The following is a 22,373-nucleotide window of genomic DNA, read 5'->3' as shown; positions in this document are numbered from 1 at the left end:
TCATTTAACACAACTGAGTCGTATATTACCACTGCTTTGTTTAGTCATGCAGATATTAATTTTAAGATCACTGGTGTTACGTACTTCCACGAATTCACAAATTATGCTCGCAGTGACGACCCTCCACTAACCCTCTGTCTTCCTCTATCTTTCATTCATGTTCTGTCGTCTCTAGTTCTACTTTCACCTTAATGATGATTGAAAAATCAGAAACAACTAGATGTGTTTGATATCACTCTGTCTTTTTTTTTTGCTATGGATTAACTCCTCTACTTGGGTTTTTTAATAATTAGGGAGGCAGTACAAACTGTCTATTTATGTAATAAAATATTGTCTCTAGACCTTTAAACTCCAAGGGTCAGTGCCTATGATGCAGAGTAGCTATGTACACATTGTTACCTTGGCTGTTGTTTCCTGATAATAATTTGAAGAAATCACCATGTGCGACAGGAGCAACAAAAGTTATATCATTACTTATTCTGATATTACCACTTATATATATTATTATCACTTATTTTGATATTATCTGCATTTTTAGTACCAGACTCTGGTGGCAGAAATACGTCCGTCTCATTAATAAGAAATGAAGGTGAAGTGTTGGCAAAGCAGCTGATTAGATGTATTATATTCAGACAAAATGAAAGCACTGCTGATCCTGCACCAGGTTACCTTGTCAGCTGTATAAAACTGGAAATCATCAGAGCAGCCACCCCCTTCTGTCCTAAAGGAGTTGTATTCTCCATCTTGCACTCTCACATTAGTTTACCATGAAAGGCCTGGTTTATCCTCAGTGTTAATGGGATACGCACACGCCATCAAAACACATAGAGCTGCAGTTTTCTACGAGACTGAAAGAAGAGCAGCTTTCAGTGACTGTCTCCAACGGTGGCTACAAGATGGCAGTAATGTAAAGCATAGATACACATATTAATTGGTAGGCAAGGAGCTCTATTGCTATGAAATCTGAGATGAGAGGAGAGTGATTGCTTTACTGTGGTATGTTTTAACTTACATCTGTTTTTAGATTTTTCAACCTCTCCTGATGGGACACTGTCAGACTCGTCTTCTACTTCAGCTATTCTCCTCTGGATTATCACAAAGAAACACAGCGAGTTCAGCTGTTGTGTCTCAAGATACAGAATTTTGGTCATAGAAAAAATGGTTCTGGAAAACAGAAGAAAAACAAAACAAAACAGGATTTTAGCTCATGATTGTCGTAGTGTCAAGTTGTTATTACAGCTAAGATGTGTTTTTCAGCCTAGACACATATGAATCGCTCCTGCACTTGAAATCATCAGGGATCATAAATGCTGGGAAAAATATAGCAACTTCCAAAGTGACCATTTTAACACACTTTAATGTACTGCAAGGGCCTGTAACCCTGACAGTTATCATGGTATGATGATACAATTTGGCATGGCTTCAGTTATTGTACAGCTGATCATGAGTGGGCCAGGTGGGAGGCACTCACCGTTTGGAGTGATATTACTTTTAGTTGTAATGAAGTTTATAGTAAAAATAATACAGCCAAATCTGGCTACAGCAATAGCTTCCTCGTGGAAGATTAACATGAGATTTGAATACAACAAAATGAGAAAACATAGGTGCGTAGGAACTTTCAGATATCTGTATAGAAGCACTTGATCACTGGTTTGCAGTGTTTCTGAGCGGAAGAAAAAAGACTGGGTGAGCTTTGAGATGTGTTTGAAAATTCAGCTTATGGTCAAAAATGATACCAAGGTTTTTAGCAGAGGACATGATGTCTTTGGTTTTGGCAAGGCGGTACTAACTGACCTCCTTAGAGCAACTGGACTGAGCACTAGAACCTTAGTTTACCTGAATTACGATGAAGGAAATTTCAATACATCCAATTAGTAATGGCAGAGAAGCTTTCACTCAGGCAGCACAGGCTGTTGAGGAGGCTGGGCTTGACAGAAAAGTATAACTGTTAATCATGTGCACAGCAATAATTGGAGATCTATTAGACTAATGAGGGTGAATGTATAAAGAAAACAGAATTGGTCCCAGGATTGAACTCTGGGGGACTCCACACATGAGTGGTCCAGATGAGGACATACAAGGACAAGTATGAAGAAAACCATTAGAGAGCAGAACCAGTGATGGCAGACAGTTTTGTAGTCTGATTAACATGATAAGCAACATCAAGCTGTAGATAAGTCAAGCAGGAATAAAATAGCTCATAAAAATAGAATTAGTAATTTTCAATAAAGCTGTTTCAGTGCTGTGGTTTTGTCTATAACCAGACTGGAATGTATCAAAGATGTTGGGTAGGATGAAGTGTGCATGTGTGACAAAAAACACCCAAAAGATCAAAAAGAAGGAATCTAGAAATCTGTCATAGTCATTGTAGTGCGTCACTGTTTTCAGGGATGAACACAACCTTAATGTTAAAAAGTAAAAGAGTATTTAACCTCATTCATCAAAAAAAAAAAGGGGAAAAAAGGAATAATAACCAGAAACAATGCAGGAAACATTATTACAAAGATGAGAAAAGAACAAAAGATTATTAAAAGACGTGGAAATGGACTGGCATTTATAGTCACATTTAACCATACATTTATAAAGTGCTTATTCTATATACTCTATACTAAACTGTGCAGTTTAGAATCAGCAATTAACCTATCAGTAGAATATGAGAGGAAGCCAGAAGAAATCCATGCAGGCAAATGAAGAACATACAAGCTCCACAAAGACAGGCCCCAGCTATAATTTAAAACTGGATAATTGTTGCTGTGCGGTGACCACTCCACCACTTTGTTACCCATTCAGAAAAACTAACGTTACAGAAGAGGAGCACATAACCCGGGAGAGGACAGTTATTAAACGCAAGGAAACTGCTAACAAAAAGAGAAGCATTGTGAGGAACATTTTCTGTCGATAGATGAAACAAAAGGAACTCAATGCTGAGAATAAGTACAGTTTTTCAGTGAAATGAAAGAAACAATCATTCGATACAAAGCACGTAGTTATAAAAATGTCACTTATTCACTTTAGTGAGATGAAGACGGATGTTGAAAGAAAAAGAGGAGGAAAGAAGGAGGAAAGACGAGTAAAACAGAAGATAAGAGGGATGGAAAATGAGTGAAAGCAATGATCAGTTTGCTGGTTTTGTTTTGGTTAAGAAGTGAATTAAGAGAGTTTGATTAGGTTTCATCAGTAATTAAACAGTTAATTAAAAACACTGTGCTTCAGTGAACAATGAAGAAAACCTAATGGGGATTAGAGCGTCACTTTAAAAAACAGCAATAAGGAGTTTGTTGAATGTGCTTATACCAACATCATTCATTTAGATTTCTCATCTAAACATAATTTAGTTTTGTACTTTTCACATGTTTAGCACATGAAGTAATGACAGAAGGTATTTATGTTCTCTCCCAAAGCCCCCCCTCGAGAACAGTGACTACACTGTCCTTCCACTTTGTCTCTTGCTTTGGAAATGTTACCACGGTCCTTCAAATTCTGCATTTTAATGATAAATAAACATTTAAAATTCCAGTGAAAGAGAGGGTGCAGACCTTTAACTGAGTGCTGTTCTTGTGATCTTTATCATTCTCTCTTTTTGAGCTCCTGGCTGTCTTCTTTTCTGAGTCTTTGTTGATGCATTTTTCTATTCTGGGTTGTAGTGATTGCTTATTTTGATTCCTGGACTTTTAGATGATTCCCACCTCCCCATGTTTCTGCATCTGGTTTGTCTTGAATGTGTTTGCATTCCTTTCTTTTTCCCCATTGTGTCCCGGTGTCTGTCTGATCTCTCTGTGTCCTGTCTCCGTGGTCCTTGTTTACTTCTGTCAGGTTTGTATGTCCTGATCTTAGTGTCACAATTTGTTACTTCCTGTTTTATTTTGATAGTCCCTATAAAAATAATAGTGCTGTTTCTTCATTATGTTTCGTTAATCTGTCAGTTTCCAGCTATATAAAGCAGAGTTTCTGTGTAGAAAGTCCTGTGCTGGGATTCTAATCTTGCCTGCCACACAGTCAGAGTTTTGTTGTACTGTAACAATACCTCTTGGCAATAAATCGAATACCGTTGATAAACCTGTTTTTTTCCCTTACAAAAGTGTAACATTTGTAAGGAAAATGCTTTTGTGGATTGCACCCATGAAGAACGTGCCAAATCCTTTCTGCCAAATGCCTCATTCTGCAACTGACTCCTATTTAATGCTGTTTATTGGACTGGATCATTTAAAGCTGAAGGAACAAGACATATTGGCAATGTAACAATGTGTTCATTGAACAAGCAGGAGCCTCAGTAGCATGTGGAAAAACCAGACACCAGCCACAACAGCCTGGCACCTGCTCCCCATGCTGGTCACCAGCTTGCTCAGACACTGCTGCGGGACAGCGTCACATTCTTCCACCAGCATTTATTGCAAGTCAGTCAGTATGGTTGTGTTAATCACACTGTTTGAACAGCACATCCAAGCTATTCCCACAAGTGTTCAGTGCCGTTGAAGTCAGCACTGCGGGCAGGCCACTCCATCCTCTCCACTGCCAAATTCTGATGCTAATCCCTGATAAACCCTGCTCTGTTGGTGCAAGCGTTGTTGGAGGATAGAATTCAGTCCCACACTGTGGAGATATGGGATTGCCACTGGTTGCAGAATCTCATCTCGATGTCTCTCTCCACTGATGATGATGACAAGCTTTGTTTTTCCAGTGAGGAAGACTGCCTCAATCAAAAGCTTTTGCCCTATTGGTACAGCAATCAGCGTAGCGCCCTCTGCATCTTCTCCACATTTTGAACTTATAATCCAATCAATTGGAGTCTACGATGTTCAGCATCGTCAGAGAAGATTTGACAAGTTTATTTATGGGCACAGCCCACACACTCTACTCTGCTTCCTAACACAGACGCATTTTCCTTACTTGCACCAGTATCCTGTTGTAAGTTATGTTTCCAGCAGTTAAAGAAGCTACTGTAGGGTGGGGAATATGATTAGATTAACTCCTGCAACAGTAAAATTCACACTCATGTGCCATGCTTTTATATAGATATACATTTTTACACTAAAGACTTTCTAATGTTGATTTGGTTCCTGCACATAGCCACAGCCACTAAAACATGCATATTGATGCAATGATGTAGGCCCTGTAGTCAGCAGCTAACAAACCCAAGATTCAGTGTAACAATAGTCCAGATGTTGTGCATTTTTGCTAGCCCAGTAAATGAAATGAAATAAATAAAATCCTCAGGCCTTCAGTTAATGTTGTCTCTGTACTTTTAGCATAATTAATAATTTTAGATCTGTGATATTATCCTGTACAGTTTCCATGTCATTTTGAGTGCTGTTACCAAGGTGAGTATTCAAACTGTGCACTTTAGCCATTTAAATAAAATTTTTATTGCAAATATGCTCTGTATGACCATGATGACATGATGAGAAATGTATTTCTTTTTGATAGAAAGTTTATGAAACAGTTTTTTAAATATAACGATTGTTCTTTGCACAGAGATGTGCAGTGATGTGTCCACATCTTGGGAGTCATGTGCTGTCCAATGACTGCAGTCCTGAGAGAAAACTTAGGTCCAAAGCCTGTAGGTCTTTACCACCAACTAAGCTTTGGTTCGTGGATGTACAGTTGAGAAACTATTGAACCTTTTTTCAGTGGATAGAGTACAGGGCAGTGTACTTCCAGGACACTTACACACTACTGTATGCCTCCACTGGCTCGGTGACTCTAGTGGGAGTCTCAATACTATTAACCTGACTTCTGTGACTCTGACACACTCAGCTTATTCAGCCAGAGGACATTTTGGTCCTGACTCTGATGTTCCTCAATTTTCATTTGATGAAAACCTGAGACTTCAGAGACACAGGTGTGATTCCACTTATCGAAGGATCAGAGGCGAGGCTGCCGGACACTGGCGCCACCGGGCCCTCTGACCACCACCAGTAGGCAAACATGGGGTTAGCATCTTGCCCAAGGATATTTGGCATGCAGCCAGGAGGCAGCCTGGGATCGAACCACCGACCTTCTGATGAGTGGCTGACCTGCTCTGCCACCTGAGCTACAGCCACCAAAGACCCTACAATAATACGGAGAGACCCCCAACAATCAGATGACCTCCTATGAGCAAACACTTTGGTGACAGTGGGAAGGAAAAACTCCCTTTTAACAGGAAGAAACCTCCAGCAGAAGCAGGCTCAGGGAGGGGCGGGGCCATCTGCTGCGACTGGTCAGGGCTGAGGGGACGGTCGATATGATCCGTAGTGGCTCCATAATGGCGTGTAGCAATTTAGCCCTTCGCTGCCTATAACAAGCTGCCTATACAAATACATTCAGTATAATGCTGTATAACATATGCTTAATGATTTTTGAGGCAACATACAGTGAATAGAAAATATTGTATTGGGCGTATTAGTGAATAATGTCCTTTGTGATTATCTGAACTGGTTTATTTTTGTTTATCTTGATGTTTATCTCGATGACATAGTCATCTCTTCCAAGAACCTTCACAGGATCCAACAAGACATTGTTTCAGAGAGAGAACCCTAACTCACATCCCGTATCTGGAGAGAGTTTAGAAAAGAGTAAAGTAGAAAAGTGCTATATAAGAACCAGTACACTAACCATAATATCGTCCATGGTTTTCAACTGAAACCAGCTCTTTCCAGACCCACTAACATTCGTTCTTGTCATGGTCCGGAGTCTGCGACTCCGTGTTTATGTTTAGTCTATTAGTATTCTGTGGTTTTGGTTACCTTGGGTGTTTGTATTCTTCTGTTCATGTTCCTATGTTCTGTGTCCCCCAGTCTGTGTTTAGTTGGTGTGTTATGTCATTGCGTGTATGTGTTTCCTGTGTTATTGTGAAGGTCTGCGTCTTATGTGAGTGTTTTCAGTTTGCCTCCCTAGTCTCGTCACGATAATCACTCCCAGCTGTGTTCCCCACCTGCGTGTAATCTCCCTGTGTTCTCTGGGTGTATTTAAGTTGTGTCTTCTGTCATGGTAGTTGCTGGTTCGGCTGTGTTATTTCCCTTCCACCCTTCTGTGTTGATTCTCTGGTCATTCTCCCTGCATGTCACGTTTGTATTCCGGTTAGTGTTTTATTTAGTTTTCCCAGTTTAGAGTTTTCACCGTTTTGTTCCTCGCCACCCTGTCTGTTGTACCTTTTAGTTGCAAATAAACTCACCCTCCACTTCAGCAGCCTGCAGTTGGATCCATTATTATTCACACGGCTTGCCCCGGCAAACCGTGACAGTTCTATTGTCTTGCTTGTTGCCTCTCTGTAAATAAAGGCACTCTAGTTCCTGCACACTGAGTCCAATCTGCACTAGAGGAGCACATATCAATCGAAATATCGATAATACTGATACCATCACTGGTATCAGTATCAGACTGATACTAACACAACTGGATTCAGTCCAGTAAGTCTCCCACTGTCCATCCATTCATACATTCTCTTCTGCAATTCCTCAGTGACAGTCTGTGGCGGGGCTAACACAGAGAGACAGCCAATCATTCACACAGTCTCACCTATGGGCAATTTAAAACAAATCAATGTAGCTCCTCTGTATCCTGAACTGTGTTAAATACATATTTTTATCTTTTTTTAATGAACCTCATCGTCACATCAGTTGTATAGCACATGTAAACAACAGCAGCTGATTCAAAGTCCTCTAAAGACAAGCACATTTATATTCCAGGTCTCTAAAAACAACAGCTGTTCGTGTTCATTAAAATGAGTCTGGCAAATGTACAGCTCATAAGTGATGACATGACACATTGTTCTCCAATACAGATACTCCCTTTATAGGTGAAAGTATCGGTATTGATATCGGCCATACTGCTCTTAATTTACTATTTAGGTTCCCAGCATCACACTGCAATAACCTGCACCACTGACTGAAGTGTAAAAATTCACTTTATACAGTCAAAACAGAGCATAAAAGTCATAAAAGTCAACTGATCAAATATAAAAGACCTAATGTAGAAACTCTGATTTCAACAGCCTGGGCTATAAATATAAGAAGGGTTTGGTTTAGAGGATGCTTTTTTCTGTTAAAGCGATAAGTTATAGTGCAGCTGTAGTTTTAGTATCAGTGTGCACCTTGACTAACACTTCACGTCCATCTGTCCCAGCTGGTTTGACGTTATAAGAAATGGTCAAACTTACCATGTTATTAAATAATCCACCTGTTTCTATTTCTTCATTCTCTCATTCCTTCCTGTTCGTCATCTCGATCTTTTATCTTTCTTTCATATTTACCTCCCTGTCAGTCCTAGATTGAGTCTCAACTTCATGAGTGCAAATCTGCAGAGATAATCTCTCTCTTTCTCTCTCCATTTGCTACCTTTTGCTTCCTTCCAACTAATCCTCCTCTCTGCTCAGATTAAAAAAAGAAAGGGATCAGAAAGACAGATGCAAGGATAGCAATCTTGTGAGAGAAAAACACTGACAGAGCTATTTTGTGTGTGTGTGTGTGTGTGTGTGTGAGTGTGTGGTGGGGGGAGGATGGAGGTGGGGGTGTAAACAGAAATAACAGTAATCCCTGTGTGTTCAGTGTCCAGTTTAAGGTCAGCCTAATACAGATGGACGAATGGAAAGGCATCACTTCTTTTTCTTAAAATGGGCACAAATCAATGCTGGACTGTCAGAAAAATGTCTAAACTTTACATTTAGAAACTTCTTTCTGGAATTTTTGACCACTCCTCCAGACGTGCGTTTGTGAAGTCAGCCATGGATGTTGGATGAGAGGTCTCTGTTGTAATTCAGCCCAAAGGTGTTCCATCGGGTTAAGGTCAGGGCTCTGTGGGGTTAAGGTCACATTCTTCCACACTAAAATCGCTCATCCATGTCTTTAGGGGCCGCACTTTGTTTACTGATGTGAAGTCATGTTGGAACCGGAAGGGCCATCTACATTAAGCTGGGAGCGTTAATTTTTCAGCATGCCTAGACACTGTGGAGTCAATTTAAGACTTCCTTTCAAATGAACTAAGGGGGCCAACTCCTGCAAAACAAGCCCACATCATAATCTCCCATCAGCAAACTTTACACTTGGCACAATGCAGTAAGACAAGTACCATTCTCCTGGCAACTGCCAAACCAAGGCTCATCCGAGCAACACGTATCCACTGCTCCAGAGTCCAGTGGCAGCATCTCCAGCTGCTCCGTCATTATGACCCACTCCATGAAGCTCTCTACGCACTGTTCTCGAGCTGATGTGAAGCTACTGTGCACCCGATGCGACTCTGATCCGCTGACCTCGCTCTGTGATTTTACGTGGCCTACCACTTTGGGGCTGAGTTGCTGATGTTTCCAATCGGTTCCACGTTTGTTATGATGCCATCAACGGCGGACTGGAATATTTAGCAGCCAGGAAGTTTCATGCCTGGACTTGTTGCACATCCTGGAAGTCTCTGAGCTCCTCACAGCAGCCCAGTCTTTCACAATATTTGTTATGCAATTTGCATAACCTAGGTGCTTGGTCTTATACACCTGTGGCCATGGAAGTCAAATCATATGATTGGAACAAATGATTTGGATGGGTGAGTGAATACTTTTTATAGATATTTTGAAGCTACCAATAGAAAAGTAAAATTTAACAACAAAGTTTTTACAAAATTGCTTTTGGTATGGCGCCATCTGTAAAGCTACCTGGACCTGCCACTAATTAGTCTTTTATTTATCAAGATAAAAATGTCATTGAGATTTAAAATCTCATCTCTCTGTGTTCTGTCTCTCTGTCTGCTTTCCCTGTCTTGTTTTTAATGAATACATTTGTAGTCCCGTCAATGTTTTTTGCCCTCTTCATGTTCTCATGTTGCTCTCTCTGTGTTTTGTCCCTTTGTCTCCCCAGTCCGTCTGCTTATCCTCAGTCCCAGTGTTGAGCTCAGTCTAAAGTCTGATTCTGAGCTCCAGTGTATATTACTTCCTGTTTTATTTTGATAATCTTGTGTGTATTATGTTCAGTGTTGCTTCCCGGTGTCTCGTCAGTCAGCTTCTGTGTAGCTGTGTCCACACTGCTCTAGTCTCCCTCTGTGTAAATAATCTGTGTCTTCCTGTCTTCTCTGTTGCGTTGTCCCCTCTTGCTTTGCTTCCAGAGTCTTCTGTGAGTTTCATGGGCACCCTGTAGTTTTCCAGTTGTTTGCTCCTAGTTTTCTTCTTTTCTTGATTTTTTTAAATTATTTAGTTTCAGTACAGCAATAAAGCTGCCTCTTTTAATCTATTCTTTTCTCTGAATGCTGCAGTTGGGTCCCACACTGCCTGCCTCAGAGTGCTACATGATAATTAGGGCTGAGAAGCACAAAGGAGCTGAATAGCTCTGACTTTTCAGTGTCTATATTTGTTTAATCCAACCTCATGCTAATTGTTAAGCGTTAGCATAAACAGTTATATAATTTGATTAACTGACTCTTAAATTCACATTTAAAAAAGAAATTTCAAGAGGATTCACGACTAAAAAGACACAATAAAGAGAACCAACTGCTCTAAAAATGTGAACTGAGCATGCTAAAGGTCATTGCTTCCCACAAGCGTCTGTTTAGCAATATTATCTGAAATCTGACTGGCTGGTGGATACAGTACCTAATACCAAAACAAATACCCTGAGCAGTTGGAGTGAGGGATGGGAGGTAGCTTGAAGGTGTAGTGTAGGCAGGGAGAGAGGGAAGGTCAGTGTTAACAAAGACTCCATTGTTTCCAAATTCCTTCACTCCTTCATTCCCTTCGTGCAGCCGCCAACTTCCACATTTCCTTTCCTGCTATTTTCCCATCCTCGTGTGTTTATCACTGTCTCGTCCCTCTAGCTCTCAGCTAGCCACAGCTCGAAGGGCCGGCTGTCCTGCGCCGTGGAAATGTTTGCTTTCCTGAATGAATTTATAACATGTATGTGTCGGGGTGGCTCTGCTGAACATGAAAAGACTGTAGTTGAGGAACGATGAAACAGCCTGTCAAGTTTAACGGACAAAAACATTTCCTGACCAAACTTAGTCAAAAGCTGCTGAAAACAACATACATTTAGACTGTATTGTATACTATTAGATTTAACATCACTGGAATAAGCACCAGGTTCATAGAGCTCATTATAGAGAAACAGAGACAGACATGACAACATCATTTGGTGAAAGAGCGCAGAACAAATGGGCTAAAACTACAGAATTAGGTTCATCACAGAGAAGGAGAAGACATAAACAAGGAGGACAGACAAAGTCACCGGGGTGTAGTTGGAGTCCAAGAGCTGGTGAAGGTGAAAGAAATAATATTTTAAAAATTAATTAATTGACTACTACTACTAATAATAACTAAATAAACAATCTGTATATAAGTCACAGTGAATTTCTTATTTGGTAACATTGTTAATATGCATAGAAACCTAAACATGACAAATATATTTCTATATATATACACAAATACACACTACAGATGAAAAGGTTGGCTTTATTGTCTTGTCCCTGTGTGTCATCGCAGTGATGCTGCCGTGACGTAAATGTTAGCTTGTCAGTCCACATGTCAGTAGGGTTTTCTCATTCGGTTTGTCCCAGTGAGGACTGTTATTTCACCTCTGAGCCCTCAGCCTTCACTCTGAACCACAGGACTCCCACGCAGGGACTTCAGTACTCTTTAAGTGACACAATACAATGTCTTTCACCTTTATTTATAAAAAAAGCTAAGGAAAAAGAACACAGAGCTAGTTAAATAAACACAAAGTGAGATAATTCATGGGTGTCATATGCATAAATATTCACAACTGAACCAGTTTGCTACATGACACATACTTGGTATAGTTTCCTGTTTACATAATAAACGTGTAGACCAGTATGAAGGTGCTGGGGAAGGCTCTAATTTTGTGTCATTAAAAGTGTAATATACTGATGTCATTAAATGACAGTTCTGTGGCGAAGAAGTGCCCTTTTACTGACAACACTGGGACAAACAGAGAGGAGACGTGCACTTGATGTCTGACAGTAATCAGACCTAACACTGATGTCACAGCAGCACCGATCACTGTATTTATGCTGCTGTATTTGTCAGCTAGTGTTCTGTATTTTCTGTTACTGTAACAGTGCTAAGGGCTAAGTCTGCAAACATGCATGTTAAAAAATCGAATTAGGGCATACTGCAAACACAAATACTACTAGCCACATTAACTAGTTAATGATGCTAGTTAGCTAGTTAGCTAAAACCATTACACTCCTGTTTTTGCTGCTCAGCCTAAAGAAGAACGAGAGATTTCTAGTGTCTGTTTATTTCCTCAATATGACAGTACTAACGTACAAAAATAAAGCTATGAAGGACCTTACTGTGGCTCCATTTGTGGCTGTGAATCCAGCATGGTGGACAGAGGACAGTGGGGACTCGTTAGCTTTAGCATGGGAATCTAGAACTGGTTTATGTAGTAAAAGTAAAAGTCGCATTTCTTGGAACTGTTAGTCTGCTTGCCGATCCTGCTTATCGGTTCCACTTGCAGTTACCCTACAATGAGCTGATTGTGGCGTGCGGAGGTGGAGAATAATGGCGCAGCCTTCAGCTTGGATATAAACGTTAAGCTAGCAAAGAACCCAGAGCGATATTAAAACTGAGTGAATGCTGCTTTGTGTGCAGGTCAAATGATTGGAATCCAGTGTTGCTGTTTCCGATCCCACATTTGCCATGTAAGAGGAAGACAGCTCAACCCTCAATCTAACCCCTTCCTTTTCCCCATAACTAACTCACTCACACACTCCCTCAGTCTAAAGCACCTTGAGCCTGGGTGTGCAGTGACATACAGAAAGGAGAGGCAGAGACACCCACACTCAGACAGAGACTGCTGTCCTTCAGCGGAAACAGCTTTTCCTCAAGAGCTGCCTTCAAAAAACACTTGACGAGAACAGAAATTGGCAATTCATTTATTTACTTGTTCATTTATTTTCACCCTTGTTCTCTCCCTGCTCATTTTTTTATTGATCGCAATCACTTGTTCCTTGCACGTGTTCAAATTGCAGAGTGGCTTTTTGTCTTTCTTCCCGCCTCAACTGCAGGAAGAATGGCCTAATCAAGGCAAATTGGTGATAATCTACTTGTGAGATTAAGCAGGAAACAGAAAGAACGACTTCAGCAAAAAATGAACACAAAAACAGAAAGCAACGAAAACTTAGGCAGGAAAAAGCGCAACACAAACAGACAACGCAAAACAGTTAGAAATGCACGAGACACAGGTGGAGAGGCAGATGAAGGATATGAATGGAACCTACCGACTTGTTGTGTGGTCTAGTGGTTGGTTGGTACCGGTCTGATGGAGTCCTGTTGCACCGTCTGTGGTTCCAAGACTAAGGGCAGAAAGACACACATGCATTACATGCTAAACGTTCCTGTTGTCTGTAATTCGTGGATGGCAGACGAAGTGCCAACAGACACATCAGCCAATCAAAAGCACCAACTGTGACTGCGCCAACACTGCCTCTAACTAATCACATCGTGTGTTAATTGTGAAGCACACACAATATATTTAGTTTGATGAGTAATCACAATCAGATAGTTGTGTTTTTACTTTACTGAACTTTGGCATTACTGTTATTGTGAAGATTGTTGTTGTAAAGTCAAACTATATGAAAAGTGTTGAAATGATTTTAAATGAACCTGCAGAACAAAATTCTTCACACGTTTTTGTTTCACCCAAACAACAACATTTCTCTCTTTTGGTTCTACCTGTGCACCACCACCTAACTTTGAAATAAAACATTCAATATATAATTCAATACAGACTTTGAACTGTAAACACAAGGCCAGATGTTTACTCTGATTTGATTTGAGTGGTTCATGGAATAACACAACTTGTAAATTGCTGATATGAATAACTTGGGCTTTTTACATGTACAATATTTGACTACAGTGTATTTTTAGCTACCTAGGTGGCTCATTTGCTTTCTCTTGACATCGCTTTCTGTAGAGACGTTACACATTTTGAAGTCAAAGGCAGAAGTGAAATAAACGTGAGAGCAGAGGTCAAATGTGACAGGATATTTGGAAGGTGGAGGTAATGCTAATCTGAACGGTCTGTCAAAACAGACTGTTAACATCACCCCACCCGCACAAAGTCTCCACTATGACAATGTTACTTGAGCTCTTCTATTGAACTTCTTGTTTCTATGTTTTGTGTTTGCCAGGACTCCTGTACCTGTTGTTTCTTTTTCAGCCAGCTTCTGTTAAACCAGTGCATTTTTACAAACATTTATTTTTGTTTATTCACCGAGCTGTGTGTCTGCTGTGCTGCATCAAGATCCTCTTTCTTGACCTATTATGATATAATATAAAGCACCTTGAGGCGACTGGTGTTGTCATTTGGGGCTGTATAAATAAAATTGAACTCCCCATAAGAGTACGGAGCAACCAACCCCCGAAGAAAGCAAGGCTCTTTATGAGCTATGTCATCCTCAGCCTAATTTACAGTCAGCGCCTCAGTGGACCTCACTCTGTTCACTTGGCCAGTCTATCTCTATCTAACATAATCTGTCTCATAATGTTTCCAGAGCAGGTCATTCTGTTCTCGAGTCAGTTTCAGGGTCTCAGTCATGAATTCATGTTTAGAATATGAATTAAGAGATAAAACAATGCCATATAAAAACAATGCTACTTCTGCAATCAGATGTTTAATGTATCTGGTTTCGTTTTTCTAAAGTCGCTAATAAGTGACAGTAGCAACTGTAAGTGAATGTGAATATTTCATTTTCCAATAATTGATATTATGTTTGCATGGCAGCGCACTTGTGTCTGTCAAGATTAAATAGAGTCGATGGAGCTTTTGTCCACCTCTAAACTTTGATATTGATGAACTTTGTTCAACCTGGTCTGACAGAGAAAGCGAGAGATGATGATAAATACACACAGCTATTGTTTCAGTTTTTAAAACATCATCAAATAAAAATTCATTGGTAAAATGTCTGCATATAGAAAAACACACACACGAGAGAGGTTCAACTATTCAATGTGACATTTAGCTAATCAGATCTGAGGGAGGAAAGTGTGCGGTAAACAAATTCCTCACTCCCCACGCCCCCACTCTTCTATAGCTCTCCCTACCCTCTCACTAATCAACACAAGAGCTTTTAGAGTGCAGAGAGGGATTTGTATTTACTCACCAATTCATGTCAACAGCCAAATCTGCTTCATGAAAATGAATAAACAACTATTTACCCCATAAACACTCCACATAGAAAAGCATCTCCTTCATAAAAGTTACAATGAATATTAGCAGTATGTCACCATCAGTTAAGCAAAAGCGACTGCAAAGTAAAATGTGAACACACGTTGAATGAATGACTACAGCTCAGATCTTTTTATATGAAACTGATAAAAGTTTGTTTTGAATGTGAGGATCTATTCTGTGATGCAACCAGCAATGAGAGCATCAGTTGACATGTAATTATATTGGGATCACCAAACGTCTTCATATGGCTAAAAGAACATTATTGTATTAACTCAGTACCAGTTACCCAACATAAGAATCAACATTAACCAGCAACAAACAACATATCTTCTGCGTGTACTGCCAGCAAATTCATGGCCTGTTGTTTAGGGTCTGAATGTACGATACACTTGTTAAATGCAGTGAAGTATTCAGAGCACTTACAGCACAGTTGAGTGGCAAAGGCTGTCACTGCTTGTGTACGTGTTATATTTTTGTTTTTAATTTTTAATATTGAATTTTGAGGAGAGGAATGAATTATGTATGTATACTTTCCAGATAAACTGCACAAACCAGGTTTTTTGGCTGGATAATAAACTAATTTGAGACAGAGTTCCATAAATGTCTTTCAAAATTGTGTCTCCTGTTGATTTGTCTTTAAATATGCTGCTACAAAGTAAGTAGAATTTCATTTGGTATGTTATCACTTTTCTGTTTTTCATATTTTCATATATATACATGGTGGAAAAAGTCAGTGAACATACAAGAAGAACTTTCTTCACACGTGCAATTTCACAGTTTGCAGTCAAGTTAGAAGGGAGTACGTTGAAGCAAGTTTGACATAGAAATGTTTTCTTTGTGTTAGCAGGCTCAAAAAACCCCAACAGCAAAGTGGCAGATGAATATGTTAATATATTTACTGCTTGGCGCTGCTATTTATATTAATCTGAGAGCTGCCTACTCGAACTCTGAAACTTTAAACTGCATGCACTTGAAGGTTGCTCTGTTTTATACTGTGACTCTCCCCAACTGCCTATTGAAGGAGATCTGGGAATTGCTATAGTTTGTGGCCAGATCATGAAAAGCATTAATAGACGTGGCAGCAGACAGTATCACAAATATATGGAAATTCCTCCAAAACACCTGAACCTTTACAGCTGGCCTCTAAAGGTGGGTTAAGCTTGTCAGGCTGCATATTTAATTGTTATTTCTGCTAAGAATCTACATCACGGTTAGATAACATAACAAACACCAAGTTCACACATAACAATGTTCCTAAGTGCAGAGGAGCCCTTGGGTAGTTCGCCAGTGATCTATTTTGTAATCGTATCATCAGATCTGCGGCCGTATGTTCTGGACATTTGGGTGAAGAAAGGAGCTAAGCTTCAACCGATCACCGCCTGGTGGTGAGCTGGATCAGGTGGCAGGAGGATGCCGGAGAGGCCATGCTCCAGACATCCATTACTGAGCCTGCTGCAAGGAGCTGCGACTGTAAGAGTGTTGGTGCCTTTGGGGTGGTTGTAGCTCAGGTGATAGAGCAGATAAATTGGAAGGTTGGTGGTTTGATCCTCGTCTGCTCCAGTCTGGATGCCAAATATTCTTAGGCAAGATAGTAAACCCAGGTTTGAATGTTAGACAGAAACCACTTACATAGAAAGAACATAGAAAAGCGTGCCTGTGTGAATGGGCAAGTTGCATGAAAATGCTTTGAGTGCTCAGATAGAGTAGAAGAGCACTATATAAGAACCAGTCCATTTACTTTGGTGGTGGCGATGCTGAAACCAGATATCAATGAGATCCGCCCTGAGTTCTTTAAGGCCCTGTATTTTGAAGGGCTGTCTTGGTTGGCACCCTTCTGCAATGTTATGTGGTCTAATTTGTTCTAGGTGAGTGTTGGACTCAGTCCGGGCTGCCCCTTGTCACTGTTCATAATTTTTACAGATAAGATTTCTAGGCGGCAAAGTGCCTGCATTAATGAATTCATACAGTATTAACAGTCATAAAAAGGCATGCCGCACTTTTGGGCCGATGGGTCAGTTGAAGGGCTGTTGTGCACCGGCTGTACAATGCTGACAGCAGCCAATTTGTTCATTTTTATTAGCAACACGCCCTGTATAGAATAGACTTCAGTGTGGAAGAAGTGACGAAACGGTGGCACTGAAAAGCTAAAAGAGGAAAAGAAAAAGAAACTAAAAACAGATGGCAGCAAAATATGTAAAATTACCCGTTGGAGCTGCTGATGCTGCACCGTAGTACCAGCAATAACTAGTAACAACTCGTCACGGTAGCACCAGGCTGCAGTTTCAATATCTATAATCAAACAAAATTAAATCCATTTATTTATTTATTTGAGTAATCATGGTGAGCCGCGTGGACCGAAAATGTCAGGGCCAATTTTTTCTCCCAGTCCAACCCTTGAAACAACCTGTGGGAGAGAATCATAGATTTTCAGTTTGAGCTTGGCTGAAACTTTAAAAAATTAAATCCGTGCTTTGCACTACACACAGTTCTTGGTGTAAGGGGACACACTCATCGCAGTGCATACTATGACCTGGTGATTTTGGTTGCATTTTTTGACAACCAGCTGCAGTACTCTGGACAGATCTACACTCAGAAAAATAAAGGTGCCAACTGGAACCAAAAGTGGTTCTTTAGACTGATGCCATAGAAGAACCTTTTTTGGTGCCACAAAGAACCTTTCAAACAATGGTTCTTTGAAGAACCATTTCTTTCAGTGGTTCATTGAAGAACCTTTAAAGGTGCCCCAAAGAACCATCAAGAAATGGTTCTTTGGGGCACCTTTAATGGTTTTTCAAAGAACCTTTTTAAAAATGGTTCTTTAAAGAACCTCCGTCCGCTCCCGGGAGGTTATAGTATGACCTGTTCTGACGTCACTCTCTCTCTCTCTGTCATTTATTTGGCTCGAAACACATATTAACAAATTGCTCAGTGATGAACAACTACTCAGATCATTTACCTAAGCTGTGCTTTGTCAAAATGAAGTGTGTGTTCATTACACTGACATTCTGTTCTGCAATTGTTATTTACTTGTATTTTATAATTTGACTTTACATACTGCTGGGTGGTTTGTAAAGTTTACAATAACTAGTATTATCATTATGCTATATTTTCAAAAATATATAATAATCTCAAAAGTAATGCCTTGGAGTAGAAAATAGTAATGCTTTATTAAAATTTAAAACTAAAGTACAGTATTTGAATGTGTGTATTGTGTCAACTGTTTGTTAACTCACCATATTCATAATGGGTTTGCGGGGTTAGGGGTGTGTGTGTGTGGGTGTGTGTGTGTGTGTGTGTGTGTGTGGGGGGGGGGGGGTAGGGTCTTTAGGCTTTCACCCCCCACCCCTGCCACCAGTATATTTTTAAGCAATTATTTCTAAATTTTATTTGAATATTCAGTTTCCTACCATCTTCTCTTAAAGGGTAATTGCCAGGTAATCCGCCCTCCCCCTTCGCACACACATGCACACAAAGAAAACACACAGTATAATTCACAGCCTTGTTATAGTGAATAAATATTTATGCCATTTACACCATGGCATAAATATTGGCATATAGCATATAGATAGCTAAGGATGAAGAACCTTTTGTTCTTTAAAGAACCATTTGTAATAGCTGAAGAACCATCCACAAAATAAAAAGGTTCTTTGACATATGATGGTTCTTTAAAGAACCATGAAGACATCTGAAGAACCATTTAAGAACCATAATTTTTCTGAGTGTATTGGTACCAACAGAAGTAAGATAAAAGAAGAGAAAAACTCTTTAACAGGATCTCGCAAAACGTTTGCGTGATCTCGCAAAAGTAACTTCGGATCTTGCAAAAGTACTTCTTTTCTTTCTTTCTTTTTCTCTAGTGTCCCTTGCGGGGCTTCGCAGTAAAAGGTGTTACATAGATATCTTTACTAATATTTTATGGATTGCATACATTTAAAATACAATAGGAAAAGAAAGAGGATGACTTTGAGGATGGCTTTGAACCATTTGTATTTGTATACACATGACACATAATCAGACATAAGGACACATAAGGGATCTGGATTGCCTGGAGCTTTCTTTAGGTGCCTTCCCAGCTTTGACAAATGCTGAGCAAACAGCATGTAAAATGACTGATTACAGGAACCATTCAGCCTCAGATGCAGACAAAACAGGATTACGCTTAAAGGTCTGCAAATGAGCTCTTTAGTCAAGAGCCTCTGAGTAACAAAATACTGCTCAGTGACAAAAATAGTTATGAGTCCTTGAAAGGAGACCCAGGAATTGTTTACAGGAAGAGGGTGATGGATTGTATGAAGAAGTTAGAACAAGACAATGATATTGACCGGACCTCATACCAGGGGAATTAACACCAAGTCTGTACGGCTTACCAAAGACACATAAACAGGGTGCACCTTCAAGACCAATTGTCTGTATGATCAACTCGGTCACCTATAACATCTCAAAGTTTCTGGCTTCAATCCTCAACCTGTTGGTGGGCAGTTCTGAACACCACATCCAGAACACCCTGGATTTTGTTGAGAAGGTGAGAGATGTCATTATGGAGGCAGCTGAAACCATGGTCTCGTACGATGTTACATCTCTCTTCACTTGCATCCCAGTCACGGAAGCGTTGGAGGTAGTGTGTAAGAGATTACAGGATGACACCAACCTCAGCAACAGGACCACTCTCAGCATCGACCAAGTGTGTTTGAACTGTGTCTTCATTCCACCTACTTCACATACAAGGGTCAGTACTACAGGCAGAAACATGGGTGTGCTGTGGGCTCCCAGTTTCACCCATCGTGGCCAATTTGTACATGGAAGAAGTGGAAAAGGGGGCTTTGCTATCCTACCCTGGAACACCACCAAGCCATTGGTTCAGGTATGTGGATGACACCTGGGTGGAAATCCAATCTCAGGATGTACCACAATTCGCTGATCACATTAACTCGATGGACTGACACATCAACATCAAATTCACCAGGGAGGATATGAACAGTGGCAGGTTAGCCTTCTTAGACTGTGAGTCTGGGAAGGCTCCTAAAGAAAGCTCCAGGTGATCCAGGAGAGAAGGACAACCACTGCCCAAGCAGAAACCTGTAGTGATCCCGTACATGTCAGGAGTATCGGAACAACTGAGACACATTTTTCTAAACACCAGGTCTCTGTGGCTTTTAAACCCCAAAACACGCTGTGCCAAAAATTGGTCCACCCCAAGGATCGGGTCCCCCGACACAAACAGAGTAACATAGTGTACGCTCGGGGAAACCTAACAACCTCTTTCTAAGCGGACTGCACAACACAGAAGAGCCACCTTGTAAGGCCAGGACTCTGCAGTCTATTTACACCTACAGGCCAGTGGACACTCCTTCAATGATGAGGATGTACATCCTGGACAGGGAGGAACGCTGGTTTGAGTCAAGGAGGCCATTTACGTGAAAAGGGAAAGACCATCTCTGAATCGAGGAGGGGGCCCAAGGGTACATCTGCCTCCATCTTACAATGCTGTGATTGCAGCCATTCAACTCTCTGTGAATGGGACTCATGGTCTTTGATCAGTGGTTGTTGATCAGTGGTCATAACAATTTGCATATTAATGATCTAGGAACTGACCTCACAGCCCATTGTACAGTCGGTGGGCTGGATTCAGTTGGGATTGCTTTAACTGGATGATCGAGCATGCATCATAACTCTCCTTTCACGCTCTGAAAGGGACACTCCAAAAGTGTCAATACCTTTACCTTTACATAAAGGTAAGAGAGCCAAGCGTGTCATTAGCATTTTAGCGGATTCTTTTGTCACACATTGGATGACACTTCAGACAGCTCTCCCAGCCCCTCACAGAAGGTCAACGACTTCTAGACCCCAAATATCACAGTTTATGTCCAGATGTGATGGTGTTCGCGCTCTCTGCGGTAGAGTATCACTTCCTGTTCCTGTTCCAACACACAATAGTATTTTTGAGTAGCTTATCTCCTTAGCAATGTAATTGGTGGGGTGGCTGTAGCTCAGGTGGCAGAGCAGGTCAGCCACTAATCAGAAGGTCGGTGGTTCGATCCCAGGCTGCCTCCTGGCTGCATGCCAAATATCCTTGGGCAAGATACTAACCCCATGTTTGCCTACTGGTGGTGGTCAGAGGGCCCGGTGGCGCCAGTGTCCGGCAGCCTCGCCTCTGTCAGTGCGCCCCAGGGCAGCTGTGGCTACAACGTAGCTGCCATCACCAGTGTGTGAATGTGTGTGTGAATCCGAAGCACACTCTCTGTGTACTCACTACCTAATTTATAGTCACAGTATTCACTCACTGTGTCTCTACCGTTTCGCTAGCTTAGCTTAGCTAAGTCCCTCCTGCACTTTCTTGCTCATTGTGTCAGATGTTTAGTTACTCCTCGGCCTCCTTTAGCAGTAATGGTACTTGTAACAAATGTAGCATGTTTGCAGCTCTGGAGGCCAGGATTACTGAATTGGAGACTCGGCTTCACACCCTTGCTCTTCGCATACAAGGTCTTAAATAATCAGGCCCATCTTATCTTAATGACCTTGTAGTACCATATCACCTCATTTCTCCACCTCATGGAAAAGAAATAGTAAAAACTTATGAAAGACTTGCATAAGATGTGGCCTACTTCATATAGTGAATCATATAAGGCTTATATGATTTACTCATGAAAGTGGCCACTTTCTCATTACTTTCATATATTGTTTTCAAGTTTCACACAAGACAGATACAAACTTTATAAGATTTATATAAATCTTTTCCATATGGGTAAGAGTAGAATGGGAGGCAGAGCCTTCAGTTTTCAGGCCCCTCTTCTGTGGAACCAGCTTCCAGTTTGGATTCGGGAGACAGACACTATCTCTACTTTCAAGATTAGGCTTCAAACTTTCCTTTTTGCTAAAGCATATAGTTAGGGCTGGAGCAGTTTAAAGTCTTACATCAGTGAAATGCAAACCATCAGATGCAGTGGCATAAGGCGCACAGCCACAGAGCAGAGGAGACCTCTTCTCTGGATTGACAAAACACAATACTCTTCTCTTTCGGGCAATCTGGTGGAAAAGTCTGGACTTGACAGTTGTCTCACTGCATTGTCAGAAGCTGGAATTGGCCCCTTATTTCCAGTGAAGAGACATTACTACTGGCTTTTTAACTATATGTTAACTGACCCAGTTGAGACAACAGAAATTAAACCTGTAACTAAAGCTAAATCCATACAAATATACAGAGTGCCACTGCCCCAGAAGTAGTTTAGG

General features: G+C 40.7%; 1 protein-coding gene across 1 annotated transcript in view; it reads right to left on the bottom strand.

Annotated features, from left to right (window-relative positions):
- tenm3 (teneurin transmembrane protein 3) overlaps positions 1 to 22,373 on the bottom strand; it is a 351,882-nt gene that overhangs the window by 266,326 nt on the left and 63,183 nt on the right. The window contains exon 2 of the mRNA XM_085458328.1: positions 13,195 to 13,269. The gene's annotated coding sequence lies outside the window, so the exon portion shown is untranslated. The remainder of the gene's footprint in view (positions 1 to 13,194; positions 13,270 to 22,373) is intronic.

This window comes from Copadichromis virginalis, linkage group LG6 (genome assembly GCF_057382275.1).
Source record: "Copadichromis virginalis isolate Kocher_CV1m ecotype Utaka linkage group LG6, C_Virginalis_male_GT1.1, whole genome shotgun sequence".
In the NCBI taxonomy this organism is placed as follows: domain Eukaryota; kingdom Metazoa; phylum Chordata; class Actinopteri; order Cichliformes; family Cichlidae; genus Copadichromis; species Copadichromis virginalis.
The sequence above is the reverse complement of the archived record's forward strand: the minus strand, read 5'-3'. Positions and strand labels throughout refer to the sequence as shown.